The 15468-nt window shown below is 36.8% G+C and overlaps 1 pseudogene; it reads right to left on the bottom strand.

Moving 5' to 3' along the window:
• LOC104728443 overlaps positions 15368-15468 on the bottom strand; it is a 2278-nt pseudogene continuing 2177 nt past the window's right edge.

Genomic DNA, 15468 nt, shown 5'->3' with positions numbered 1-15468 from the left:
AAAAAAAAAAAAAAAGTTCACTGTTAGGGTTGAATCTTCTTGTTCACTTCTTCCTTTTCAACTAGTCAGAATCTTTTATACATTATTTTATTTTTAAAAAATAAATCAAAATTAAATTAAAAAGCAAAACAGATTAAGGAAACAAATTCTGTATAATCTTTTTAAAGAAAGTTAAATATTGTCTTGGTTTAGATTTTACAATTCAAACAAAATTATATGTTGGTTTGGGTTTACAAATGAAGTGGTTAGAGTTTAGATTTTACAATTAAAATGAAATTATATGTCGGTTTGGATTTACAAATGAATTGGTTAGGGTTTAGATTTTACAATTAAAACGAAATTAAATGTCGGTTTGAGTTTACAAATGAGATGGTTAGGGTTTAGATTTTACAATTAGAATATATCGGTTTGAGTTTACAAATGAGATGGTTAGGGTTTAGATTTTACAATTAAAATGAAATTATATATCGGTTTGGATTTATAAATAAGTGGTTTAAGTTTTTAATTTTATAATAATGTATACAGTTTGTGTTTCCTTATTCTATAAATGAATATGTTCTTAAATGTATTATTACATGTCATATTCTTATTGACTAAAATAAAGAGAAGTGAACAAAGGGGTTCACCTTAGGAGTGAACCCAAGAATTGTTCTCCTAAAAATATATATATGCGCTATTCGTTTGCGACTGCGATTCAAAGTTGTTCTTTTGATGGTTGTAGGATCCTGCGACCAAACGTTGCGATTACGACTGAATATTTTTATTGCAGAAAATATCAACGACGCTACTGTTTTAAGTAGCGAACAGTCACGCGATTGCTAAACGAACAACATTCTGCGATTTAAAGTCGCAGTTGCAATCACAATCACAGTTTTTTGCGATTAATTATGAAACGAACATGGCCACACTAATATAATATATAGGGATGGAAGTATATATGCTCACCTCTGATGGAGAAAGAAGTTGATGGAAGCGGCAGCAACGGTGGAGTTGTGATAAAATAATTCAGAAAATAGTTTGGAGTGAAGATGATAGCCGAAAACTTGACACTGCAACAGTCAGTACGTAATTTCTTGTAACGCATATGCCAGACATATGGTACACTTTTCAGGATTCAAATGTGGACTATACTTAACAATATTATAGGAGCCATCAAATCGAGTCACATCCATGTAATAACACGGCGTGAGAGTTGATGACAACATAGCCGATCTTACGATAACCTCTCCAATCTTCTTATACAATCTCTTTTTGAACGGACCTAGTGATTTCGGTATTAGATCATCAGAGCTCCAAATGCTATTAGGATGTGTCAAATCGAGTCGTCTTTAGAAAGAAATTATCTGAGTAAAGGACCATACAATCGATGTAGTAAATGATTGCTTCTCGATGGTTAGAACAGTTTTTGGCAATCTCGATTATTGCATTCTTGACGCAGTTGTGGCACGTTGTTATGTTGATGTCTTGATGAGATAATGGCCAGCTCAACCAAAGAACATGGACCTGAGGAGAACCTTGTAGCAGAGGAGCAGCTTATACCAGAGGAAGCATCGGAGGAGCAAGCTTGTACTGGAGAAAGCATCAGAAGAAGTATTGATCGTTCCAACGGGTCCTTTAACAAGATCAAGATCCAAGAGGTTCAATCAAGCTATCAATGGACTACTTAGGAATATGGACAAGAAGCAAGAAGACGTAGCTCAAACCATTTTAACGATGATCACAACTTAAGGTGCTCGGTAAAAGGTTGCTTATGCACTCTTTTTCCCTTGTCAAGTTTTGTCCCATTGGATTTTATTGACAAGTTTAATGAGGCCTAAGTAGCACTTTCAAACCTCTTTTGCCAGCCAATTTCGTGGTCCAAGGTCCATCTCTATGCCTTGGTCCAATTTCTATCTTTTATGTTCAAACTTTGCATTTAATGTTTTTGTAATTTCCAAGACACTTTGCATGAGCTTGCATGAGTGTGGACTTGTGCATGTTCTTGCATGAGTTTGGGTTTGTTCATGATCTTGCATGTTTTTCTTCTCTCCCCTCTTCTCCTTCATCCTCCCTATTCTGTATAAACTCCATGTAGTTCTCATTTTCTACTCATCAAACATTTTATCAAAAACTTCTCTTTTTACTTGTTTGATCTGAGGAGTGTGTAATATCTTCTCAACTTGTTTATTTCATAGTTTGTCATATCTAAGTTGTATTCAAGCCTGTAGTCTAAGAGATTTTCATCTCTCTTGGAAGTACAATTCGTTCCCCCTTTCAATCCGCTGCATCCATTCCCTTCACCTTCATCGCCATTGATCTATCAATTCTGCTGCATCACCAAAGTTCAATTCATTCTTCATCATCATTTCGTCCATTCCACTCGAAAACCTTGTAAATTCCTTAACAGTAGGAATTTGCATTAGGCTACTTAGGGTGCTGCATTGTTGCATTTGTGCATTTTGGATGAAAACATGTGCTTTGAAGCCCAAAAAGGGCAAGAATGAGCTAAAACCCGAGATGTATCCAATGGAGTGATCGTGCGAGAAGAACAGTCCAAATCTTAACCCAACCAAAAAGGATCTGAAGCATCAAGAAGGAAAAAGGAGGCACCCGACCATACGACCCGATCATTGCCACATAGTATATGGTCGAGTTCATGACGAGACCTTCAAATATCGACTCGAATGAAAATTTTACGTTGGGATTCAGCTTCTGAGTTCTTCATCAAAGTTATAGGAAATCGAGTTCTCTTTCCAATAGTGGTGATTTCAGGCTAATCGGATGTGCGGTTCAAGAGTTATTCCTGTTTTAGTGAGCATATATACATCCAGATCGAAGAATGGAATCACCCGATCGCCTATCCGATCATGCACTCGAAGTGGAGCTCGAGTTCCACCTCGTGTGGCATGGTCGGATACCTGCTGACGTGGTTAGGTCAACCTATCTCCTTATAAATACCCCGTCTTAACCCTATTTCGGGAGACAAGAGGCGAGAGCCGTTTCTACACCTTTCTTAGCTTTTTTTTTCCAGTTTTTGTTATTCTTTCAACTTGAATTCTGTTTACATTTTGCTATTGCTTCTTTTTAATAAAACATTTATCTCCTTTTCATCTTTATGATTATGCAATTTTTATTTATTTATGGGTTTATGTTCTTTGCCATGAGATCTGAATAGTGAATCAATGTTTCTAGGGATGGGATAGTCTTGTATGTATTCTTAATCGGTTAGGATGTTTTAGCTTGATTGTTTTTATGAAAATTCTCTTCTGGATTAGTGTTCTTAGTGCTATTCTCAGACCGAGAGGTTGAGATTAGATTCTAGGTATTTCTGCCCGAGAGGTGTTTGATGAAATGCCTGAATTAGCTAATGCTAGAGAGTTACTCACTTAGTCTAAGAGATTAGATGTGTAAGGAGTTTATTGACAATAATGAATCAGATTTTAATGCCTGCTTAGTCATGTTTCTCCAACGAGAGTTGGGTAGGGGAGTGACTAAGGTTGATTTTTTCTATCACGAGAGTGTTTTAGCAAGGTTTAGAGATTCATTATCTAGGGAATAGATTGCTTGAGGCTTGTAAAACATTCTAGGTTGATTAGGAATACTTATGAACCAATAACCCCATCCTTAGGAGCTTTTGCATCTTGATTGTTTACTGTTTTTATATCAACCCGACCACCAACCCGATCTGGTACTCGATCACCTGCATCGTGTGGTACTTCGAGTTGTTCTTGATTTTTGTTCTTTCTGTTTTCTTATTTTTATTCACCTTAGGTTGATAGATAAAACCCCATTCTTACTTGGCTTAATTTGCTTGTTTCTGATTGCATCCTATCTGCTAGCATAACAACCATTTGGAGTGATAACCCTTTGTACTACAACTGCATAGGGAATTGGGACCCTGGGTGAAAATCCTATTATCAATTTGGCGTCGTTGCTATTTGGTTGTTTCTTGTTACATTTAGGATTTCAACACTTGCTAGATCAAGTTCTTTTTATTATATCTCGGTACTGAGTGTTTGCTTGTTTGTTTTGGATCTCAGGTGAACCTACGCGACCCCTTACCCGATCCACCACCCAAACCCTTACCCGATCCACCACCCGAACCCTTACCCGAACCTGTCTACCCGAGCACCTGCTCGTGTAACCATTCGGATTCTTGATCGGGTACGTATCTACACCAATCGTTTGCCAAATGAACTGAGATATCCAAGGACAATATCATAGTAGAATAAGAAGAAGTGGGAATGGAAAACCAACATGATGAAAGTGAACCTCAAAGGAGAAGGAAGATTGGTGATAGTGATGCTCCCACTACTCATACTCAGAGGTATGGGATAGTGCCTCCCACTGTCCACAACACAACCTTCACAATCAAGAGTAGTCTGATCTTAATGGTTCAGAGCAACATATTTCATGGACTGCCTACTGAAGACCCCCTTGCACATCTTGATGAGTTTGATAGGCTTTGTAGCCTCACCAATATAAATGGAGTTAGTGAGGATGCATTGAAGCTGAGATTGTTTCCTTTTTCTCAGGAGATAAAGCCCATTAGTGGGAGAAGACTCTACCTCATGGAAAGATCACATCTTGGATTGATTGTAAGAAGGTTTTCCTTGCAAAGTTCTTCTCTAGTTTAAGGACTGCACGTTTAAGGAACAAAATTTCTGGATTTCTCCAACAGAATGGCGAGTCTTTTAGTGAAGCTTGGGAGCGCTTCAAAGTCTACCAGAGACAATGCCCACATCATGGATTCAACAATGCATCTTTGTTGAGTACTTTGTATAGAGGTGTTATTCCCAGTATCAGAATACTTCTAGACATAGCCTCCAATGGAAGTTTCATGAATAGAGATGTCGCTGAAGGTTGGAAATTAGTAGAGAATCTTTCTCAGAGCAATGGAAATTACAGTGAGAAATATGATCCTAGCTTAAGGGGAGGTGTTGATTCTGAGGAAGGGCATAAAACTAACTAAAAGACTTAAATGAGAAGCTTGAGAAGTTGGATAAACTCCTTCTAACCCAACAGAAGCAAGTACATGTTGTTTGTAAAGATGAGCAGTTTATGGTCCCAAACTATCCTCCACAACAACCCAAGCAGGCTCCTGCTCAAGATCAGGAGATGAAGAGTATGCTTCAGCAAATCCTACAAAGTCAAGTTAATGAAGCTATGGAAACAAGTAAAAAGCTCACAGAGATGAATAACAAGATAGACTGCACATATAGTGCCCTTAATATCAAGATTGAAGCTTTAACCTGCAAAATGCTTTACCTAGAGAGCAAGAGTGCATCTCCTTCTTCTGGACTATTCAATGGGACTGCAATTAACAATCTCAAAGAGTTTGCCACTGCCCAAGCTATATATCTCAAAGAACTACCTACAAAGCTCACCGTGGACAATGACAACCAAGATGGGGAGGATTTTCTCCAACCAGAAGTGCAGAATGAGAAGAGAACTGAGCTTGTGACACCACTTGACCATACACATGGTCGAGTGCTTGATCGAGTCATTGCTCAAGATACTGAAAATCCAGTTCGGTTCATTCCTCCTCCCTATCAGCCACCTTTGTCATTTCCAAGACGGTTTAAAGAGCAAATGCTGACAAAGAACAAGGCTTATATTGATAAGCAAACAATGATGGTCTTGAGTCATGAAACTTTGCTAGAACATTCTGAAATGAAGGATAAGACACAAGTTAAAGATCTTGAGCAGAAAAAGCCAACTATTTATGGGCAGACTTTCTGGATTAAAAGAGAAAGGTCATGAAACTGAGTCTGAAATCTTTGTGGGTGTAAATGGGCCAAAAGCAGAAATTTTCGCAGGATGTGAGGAAGCTCCAAGGAGAGCACGACCTCATAACTCGACCCCATGGTCGGGTTCATGTTCGGGTCCATGGTCGGGTCATACTCCAGCTCTTCCAGAATGTCCAGATTCAATCTCCGAGCTTCCCCAACAGCTAGAGTCAAGCAATCTTGCATCTGATGGGTTGTCAGCACTTCAAACTACTAACATTCTCAAGAATTCTGTGAGGGAGTTGACAGCTTCACTCAAGAAGGTGAGTGGAGAAATCAAGAAACTCCAAAGGAAAGTTAGTGGTTCTTCCTCAAAGAAAGCAAAGAAAAGGTTGTGTATAACGAGGAGGAATAACACTTTTAGCATTGATCCTGGAAAAAGAGGAAAAATGAAATCTCAGGGAATAGAGAGGACTTCATCTCCTCTCTATAAATCTTCCAAAGCATGAGAAGGGTAGAAAGTCAAGCTTAGTGACTTTAAACAAGTTCACTTGTGAGGAAGTCCCAAAGGTATCCTTCTGAATATGGCTTAAGTTTTTTGTTGTTTTGATTTCTTTTCTTTAGTTTCTTTGAATTCTAGGAATAAAAGACATTAAGTGTTGAGGGGATATTTGAATGAGCTAGAGCCTATCCGATGCCTAACCCGATGGGGTACACGATGCCATACCCGATGCATGACTCGGATGCTGGTCCGAGCAACAGGTCCGCACACATCAACGAGCTCACTGATGAGCCAAATCCAGCAACCACTGGAGCTGAGAACAAGCCTGAGTGTATATTGGGAAGCATGGAAGCTGTTGTGATGTCTTTCTTCACCAACCCATGAGGTACCACATTCATCCAACCTTTGTAAATAACATTGCATTAAAGTTTGTTCCATTTTGTGATTCTTGGAATCTTTTTCAGATTTTTATTTACACAGGGACTGTGTAATTTAAGTTTGGGGGAGGGTCCTAGAATGTATTTAACATTGTGTTTTATTTTCTTATTTTCTTATTTCAAATTTTTGCATACTAGTTTTATTCATTTGAGTCTGCATCTATTTGCATAAAAAACCCAAAAAAATTGAAAATTGTAAAAATAAAAAATAAAAAAGAGTGTTCATGTAGTTGCATTTACATATTAGGATTGAGTCTAGATTGCTTCATATAGGATTGTTGCATATTCATTTTAGGGGACAATGATTAAAACCACCTTGTTTAAAGTCCAACCTTAGGATTGAAGTTATAGCCCTTAATCACAGTTCATTGTTGCTAGATCAATCTTTGAATAAAAAAGAAAAATCTTTGTTTAAAACCTTGTATCTTTTGAAAGCTTCTTCCACTTGTGTGAAACTTGCTTGAACATTGTATCATCTCTATATTATTAGACTTAACCTGAACTTAAATTATCTTGCATATGGAACTTGAACGCTTGCTCATGGTGACTCTAAACTCGGGTTAACACTCTATTTTTGCCAATCTTTTCGTTTAACCCGAATTGTTTTCCCTACCCTTGAACCCAAACCTTTCTTTCAAGCCTTGTTGTGATTTGTTGAGTGAGGCCTTTTCAGCTTTGATAGTGCTATAGGTTGTGAAACCTTGAGAGTATTGAGAACGAAAAAGAACTGCCTCTTGTTTTAGCTAAGTTTAGAACCATTTGAACTAGCTAATAGAATCGGTTTTGAAAGATAGGTGGATAGCATGTTTATTTGGGGATGGGTTAGAGGATCAAAAGAAAAATAAAAGAAGAGAGTCCTTAAGGTTTAGTTTAATTAGCTACAAGTCTCTAAGTAAAAAAGAGAGAGAGAGAGAGAGAAAAGTCTTGTTATAGTCTCCTAGAAAAGAAAAGAAAAAAAAAAGAGAAAGAGAAAACAAAAAAATAGGAGTATAGCAAAGAAAGAAAAAAGTTGTAAACGCGAGCTAGCTGTTCAAAGTTAATATCTTAGGGATTGCAAAGAAAAAAAAGGGTTAAGATCAAGAGTGTTAACGGTTTATGTTTTTGGGTGCTGAATAAAAAAAAGGGGAATGAGAAAAGGGTAGAATCAGATTGAAAAACTTCTACAAGGGTAGATCATCAAGAGGTAAGCTTTGTATGCCCCAATTGTTCTCAGTCTTAGATAGTTTTCACAACTGTCTAGCATTCCTTGTTTTGAGAGTAAACCACCTAAAAATACTATTTCAAACCTACCTCCAAAAGCCTTACCCTTAAAACCGATTGAGCTTGATTCACTTTCCATTTGCAAGAACTCGCCAAACACTTTAATGAATGTGAAAGAGATGTTCTTTGGAATTGCAAGTCTTTACTGTTAGTTGGAGGATGAACTAAATTGATGCATGGTGATAAGCATAGAAAAATATTTGCAAGTATGTTGATTGATCTTAGCACCATTAAACTATCTTTACGGACTATAGCTCGAATTTTTCGCTTAGTACTATGAGGTTATGAGTCCCCATTTTCAAATCTCATCCTCTTACTTCCTTGCTAGAGGACTAGCAAGACATAAGTTTGGGGGTGTGATAACTCTCCAATTTACACTTTTTAAACACCTTTTTTTGTCCATATTTTGCATTATATATATCCTAACCTTAGCATTTTTAGGTCCTTAAGCGTAGGAATTTTTATTTAGGCTACTTAGGGTGCTGCATTGTTGCATTTGTGCATTTTGGATGAAAACATGTGCTTTGAAGCCCAAAAAGGGCAAGAATGAGCTAAAACCCGAGATGTATCCAATGGAGTGATCGTGCGAGAAGAACAGTCCAAACCTTAACCCGACCAAAAAGGATCTGAAGCATCAAGAAGGAAAAAGGAGGCACCCAACCATACGACCCGATCATTGCCACATAGTATCTGGTCGAGTTCATGACGAGACCTAAAAATATCGACTCGAATGAAGATTTTACGTTGGGATTCAGCTTCTGAGTTCTTCATCAAAGTTATAGAAAATCTAGTTCTCTTTCCAATAGTGGTGATTTCAGGCTAATTAGATGTGCGGTTCAAGAGTTATTCCTATTTTCGTGAGAATATATACATCCAGCTCGAAGAATGGAACCACCTGATCGCCTATCCGATCATGCACCCAAAGTGGAGCTCGAGTTCCACCTCGTGTGGCATGGTCGGATACCTGCTGATGTGGCTAGGTCAACCTGTTTCCTTATAAATAGCCCCTCTTAACCCTATTTCGGGAGACAAGAGGTGAGAGCCGTTTCTACACCTTTCTTAGCATTTCTTTTCCAGTTTTTGTTATTCTTTCAACTTGAATTCTGTTTACATTTTGCTATTGCTTCTTTTAATAAATCATTTATCTCCTTTTCATCTTTATGATTATGCAGTTTTTATTTATTTCTGGGTTTATGTTCTTTGCCATGAGATCTGAATAGTGAATCAAAGTTTTTAGGGATGGGATAGTCTTGTATGTATTCTTAATCGGTTAGGATGTTTTAGCTTGATTGTTTTTATGAAAAATCCCTTATGGATTAGTGTTCTTAGTGCTATTCTCAGACCGATAGGTTGAGATTAGATTCTAGGCATTTCCGCCCGAGAGGTGTTCGATGAAATGCCTGAATTAGCTAATGCTAGAGATTTACTCACTTAGCCTAAGAGATTAGATGTGTAAGGAGTTTATTGACAATAATGAATCGGATTTTAATGCCTGCTTAGTCATGTTTCTCCAACGAGAGTTGGGTAGGGGAGTGACTAAGGTTTATTGTTTCTATCAAGAGAGTGTTTTAGCAAGGTTTAGAGATTCATTGTCTAGGGAATAGATTGCTTGAGGCTTGTAAAACATTCTAGGTTGATTAGGAATACTTATGAACCAATTACCCTATCATTAGGAGCTTTCGCATCTTGATTGTTTACTGTTTTTATATCAACCCGACCACCAACCCGATCTGGTACTCGATCACCTGCATTGTGTGGTACTTCGAGTTGTTCTTGATTTTTGTTCTTTCTGTTTTCTTATTTTTGTTCACCTTAGGTTGATAGATAAAACCCCATTATTACTTGGCTTGACTTGCTTGTTTCTGATTGCATCCTATCTACTAGCATAACAACCATTTGGATTGATAACCCTTTGTACTACAACTGCATAGGGAATTGATACCCTGGGTGAAAATCCTATTATCAATGTTGTGTGACATCATTTCTGTTACAAAAGCAACTTGTTTTACTGGTGTTTTTGTACTTTTTTTTTCAGGTATCATGGTGACATCCGAAGAGGAAGAGTCATCCACCTCTAGCCTGGAAAGGAGAATTACGAAATCAATCACAATTGCTATGGCAATGATGCTCGATGAAAAGTTTGGTGCTCTACGTCAAAGGCAACACCAAGATCTTAAACACAAGCCACCAGACGACATATCTTGATCAACCCGGAACAGCCCACAGAAAACCTCTCATTCTCCCAAATCTAAATTTGTGATTCATTCTAAATTTCATTTAGCTCATAAACTCTATAAATTTACAGGAAAAGAAGACTACCTTGTGTGGGAGAAAAACATGGGCGACTGGTTCTACTACAAGGACATCCCAAGAAAGGAGAGATTAGCTTTTGCACTTATCCAACTCACATGAGACACTTACAAATGGTGGTTGCAAGAAGTTGATGACTGTTGGTATTACAAGGAGCCTAATATCACATTGTGGAGAGATCTTAAGAAGTTTGTAAAGAATAAGTATGCTCCACAAGCGCTACACTGTGCTCCCAAGCCAATGGCATAATCCAAGCAGTTCCTGAAAAGAAATCAGCCTTAGTCCCAGATCAAAAGAAAACCCCAACATCTATGGAGGCTAAGACGCAATCAGATCTTTTTGAGGCATTAATCGAGTACATTAAAATTGAGAAGATGATGGCTAAGTCAACATCTCAACCAAAGAAGGTCCCTGAACATATTTTCGTTCATGAGAAAAGTCTAAAATCATCACTCGAACCAAGTGGGGAACCGAAGCAATGTAAGTCTTCTAAATTGATCAAGGAAGTAATTGATCAAGGTTTAGGAATTTCCAATTCTTGTATGATGCACTTGTCTTTTCCCAAAAGTGTTTAGATAGATACATATTCTAATGGAGGACAATGGAAGCAAGCAAAACAAGAAAAGGAGAATAAGGAGTTTGGAAGAAAGGATCAGCCCGGACCCGAGGAGGAACAGCTCAGAGAAAAACCCGAGGAGAAACAGCTTGGAGAAGAAGCCAAGGAGAGACAGTTCATTGATGAGGATGATGTTGTTATACCAACTGGACCTATGACTCTATCTCAAGCTACGTGTGATCTTTCTTTTATCCAATCTGATTTTGTGCTTGAAAAACTAACCCATTTGGAACCGGAGCAACCGAGTAGCATTATTTCCTTTTTACAGGTTCAGGAAGAAGAATCACTAGAAACAACACAAATGAGTTTGCCATTAATTAGGGATTTGGAGCAGATCAACATTCTGTCAAACACAGTCCCTATACCATATTGTTGTGACTACCCAAGAAAGCATTGTAAGGAACTTGATTTGGTTATGACAGATCCTAATTATTTTGTGATGATTTCTGCTCAAGATAAAAAACATTTTGGTTTAAAATGTGAAAGAATTTTGTGCATCAAAATCTGTTTTTGACAAAATGATTCCAACTTTTGAAACATTTTCTTTTGAAAAGTTCTTTAAGCCAAAAGTTTTGTTGTTCGAAAAGTCTCATGAATTTAACTCTTCTTTGAGAGTTTCTTTATGTAGCATTGCAATGGAACCGTTTAGAACTAAAATTGAGCATGTAATGGTTAAAACTTTTTCTGAAATGAGAAATTGGCATGAAAAAGAATTGTGTGATTTTAAACCGTTCATTGAGCTTTGTAGACCAACTGTGAAAGATCATATTTTTGATTTCTCTATTTCAAGTATAATACACTTGTTCTTTCCATGATTGCTATGAAAGGAAAATGCTACATGGAGAATTTGGAGATGAAACATGTTCTGTTCAAATCAAGGAGAAACCACCAGATATATGCCAACAGATGATTTATCATTTTGGAGTTAGAAGCTAGAAGTATCTCAGGAAAACAACATAGATCACCCAAGGATGCTCCATTCTAAAACTCTATTTTGATAACAACTACATGAATATCTGTTTGATCTTTTCCTATGTGCCTAAACTGCTTCTTTTTGATGTAGGATATCTTGCAGAGCATGAAGAAGTAGTCAAATCTTCCTCAATGCTCAAAGATGAACCACCCGATGCAATACTTGTGCTCATATCCAACAATCATAAGATAAGTATTTTTATTCTCAATGATTCTCTTATCGAAGATCACACAGATATAATTCGCTTGTCTTTGTCAAAAGCGCCAAATACAGATTTTAGAGTAGTCATGAAGCTGATAAGAAAAACTAAAAAGAAAGTCGGAGACAAACGATTTAAGCCACCTGATTTGGATCAAGATGAGCACCAAAATTCTAGCAGCTTCATACCAATCCAAGAAGAACCCCCCAGATCCACTTCCATTAATTATGATGAGTATCAATCATACCAAAGGCATTATTCAGCTAAGTAATTCCATAATCTAATTTTTTCTCATGATTCTAGAACTTTGATTATCAGTTTATTACATTTAGAACATGACAAGGATAATGATTTGTACTAAACTGAGATATGTTTTCATGTTTATAGTGAATCCATGACTATAATGACGCACTTGATTATTGCCAAAGGTATTGACAACTTTGCAGATACAAAAGAGGGGCCCTCAGATTTATTAGTTCTTTCATCCAAAGTCTTTGAGAGAACCGGAATTGGAGATATTTTAATGCATGATCATAAATCTAATGGTTGTTTTAGGATGATCTTTGAGGTTGGAGAACAACTAATGGTACATTTGAGGAGTAAACATTTTTCAGCTGAAAAGGAGTCAAAACTAATCGATGGACCATTCAAAGTGCTTAAACGGATCAAAAATAACGCCTACCAACTCGATCTTCAAGGTAAGTACAAAGTGAATGGTAGTTTCAATGTTTCTGATCTTCTCCATTATTTTGTAGATAATTCGGATTTGAGGTCAAATCCTTTTCAAGTGGGAGAGGATGATGAGATCATGGCCAGCTCAACCAAAGAACATGGACCTGAGGAGAACCTTGTAGCAAAGGAGAAGCTTGTACCAGAGGAAGCATCGGAGGAGCAGCTTGTACCGGAGGAAGCATCGGAGGAAGTATTGATCGTTCTGGCAGGTACTTTAACAAGATCAAGATCCAAGAGGTTCAATCAAGCGATCAGTGGACTACTTAGGGAGCTGGACAAGAAGCAAGAAGACGTAGCTCAAACCATTTTGACGATGATCACAGCTCAAGGTACTCGATAAAGGGTTAAGTGTTGCTTATGCACTCTTTTCCCCTTGTCAAGTTTTGTCCTATTGGATTTTCTTGATAAGGTTTTTAATGACGCATAAGTAGCACTTTCAAGCCCCCTTTGCCAGCCAATTTCGTGGTCCAAGGCCCATCTCTATGCCTTGGCCCAATTTCTATCTTTTATGTTCAAACTTTGCATTTAATGTTTTTGTAATTTCTAAGACTTTGCATGAGCTTGCATGAATGTGGACTTGTGCATGTTCTTGCATGAGTTTGGGCTTGTGCATGCTCTTGCATGTCTTTCTTCTCTCCCCTCTTATCCTTCATCCTCTCTATTCTATATAAACTCCATGTAGTTCTCATTTTCTACTCATCAAACATTTTATCAAAAACTTCTCTTTTTTACTTGTTTGATCTGAGGAGTGTGTAATATCTTCTCAACTTGTTTATTTCTTATTGTGTCATATTTAAGTTGTATTCAAGCCAGTAGTCTAAGATATTTTCATCTCTCTTGGAAGTACAATTCGTTTCTCCTTTCAATCCGCGGCATTCTTTCCCTTCACCTTCATCGCCATTCATCTATCAATTCCGTTGCGTCACCAAAGTTCAATTCATTCTTCATCATCATTTTTTCCATTCCACTCTAAAATCTTGCAAAGTGTGTCCTTGGTCAGAAATCCTCATCCACGAGTCTATCACGTCTACTGTGCATAAGAACATTCCATAGATTGTGTCTGAAGCTAGACCAGTTGTGAGGTTGTAATAGTTAACGATGGATGATTGGTTGCGAAAAGTAGAGAGCATGGTGTTGAGATTTGTGTTGTAAGTTGTGTTGTGAGTGGTGTTTCTGGATGTTTTGATGCAAAAAGTGTCCATGTGGTCGGATTCGGACAGGGTCTGGTTAATGGTGAAGAAGAGACATAAGAGAACAGAGAGTTTCTTTGTTGTAATTTCCACGTTTTGTTTAGTTTTTTTTGTTTGTTTCAGAGGTTATGATTTGACAAGTTCATCGGTCTTTGTTATCTTTTCTGATTTGTCTTTGTTTGTTTTGTGTGTTTGGTCTTTGTTATTTACTTTGGATTCTCCCAAAAAGAGTTGACTAATGGGTAAATATATGTTTCGGATGGGAATTAAAGTGACAAATTATTCAATTAATGTGAAGAGAAGCAGAACAGGGCAGAGAGAGTTTCATTGAGGTTTAAATTTCTTGTATGGTTTATGAGACAAGGAATCATAAATAGAGAGATAAGGTGGTTGATTTAAAAAGTTAGTTTATCGGTCTTTGTTAATTTTTTTTGGGTATTTGTCTAAGTAGCTTTGTTTTCTTCAATTGAAAACTCCCAAAAAGAGTTGACTACTGGGCGAGGATTATATATTTCAAGTGGGGATTAGTTGAGGCCTTAAAATAATGTACAAATTAACTATGAGATGTACAAACCACAAAATAATGTATGATATCACCTTAAAACCAATATATAACGTAATTAGTTCATATACTACCTTTCCACAATTCCACCTCTAATGTGATATATAATTTAAAGAATGGGTCTAAGTGGTAATGAAATAATATAGCCAAAACATGACATTAGCATAATTTGACGATAATCTTACGTCAAATATGGCGAAAATAAAACAAATGTTTATACGCAAATTATGTGATTATTTTCACAAAGTGAATTTACATGACACTTTTCTCGGGAAAGCTTTACTCGTCAGCATGAAATCTAGTATGTTAGTGTTCTTATGTGTATTCGAATTTAAATTGATGATATTTTCATACTTACCTATTATCAACTTGATAAAACTCCAATTATAGCTTGAAATTTTATGGTGGAATCTAGATCACCCCTAGTTATTAACAAAATGGAAAAAGAAGTGATGGAGTCATTTTTCTATAAAACCAACTTGTTCGGTTGTTCCTAAATTCCTAATTGTTCAACATTTTACAATGGTTTTTTAACACATGCAAATACATCAAAATCAAATGACGGGGAAAAGAAAAGAAACACAAAATCTATTATATAATAAAAAAGGACGATCCTTGACCTTACAACAACCGGAAGTATAACCACATTAAAAGAGGACAAATTAAAAAACATAATTAAGAATGATGCAAAATTAACGGAAACAATAATTTTTGTATAGACTCTCTCGTGAGAGTCTCTTTTATAGCTGTTGACAACAAAAAAAAAAAAAAAAAAAANAAAAAAAAAATTACTGATAATAATTTTTGTATTGCTCTTAAAAAATCCAAATCGAAACTCAAACCAAACCTTTTTCTTAATATAGCGATCGTAAATCTGATCATAAACCCATAAGTGCAAACACCGAAACGGCCACAGCAAGAACCATGCCCCCAAGTATTTTCTTATTTTCTGTAAAAAAAAAAAAAAAAAAAAAAAAAA

Source organism: Camelina sativa, chromosome 11 (genome assembly GCF_000633955.1).
Source record: "Camelina sativa cultivar DH55 chromosome 11, Cs, whole genome shotgun sequence".
NCBI lineage: Eukaryota > Viridiplantae > Streptophyta > Magnoliopsida > Brassicales > Brassicaceae > Camelina > Camelina sativa.
Note: the sequence above shows the minus strand (reverse complement) of the source record. Positions and strands in the feature narration are given on the sequence as shown.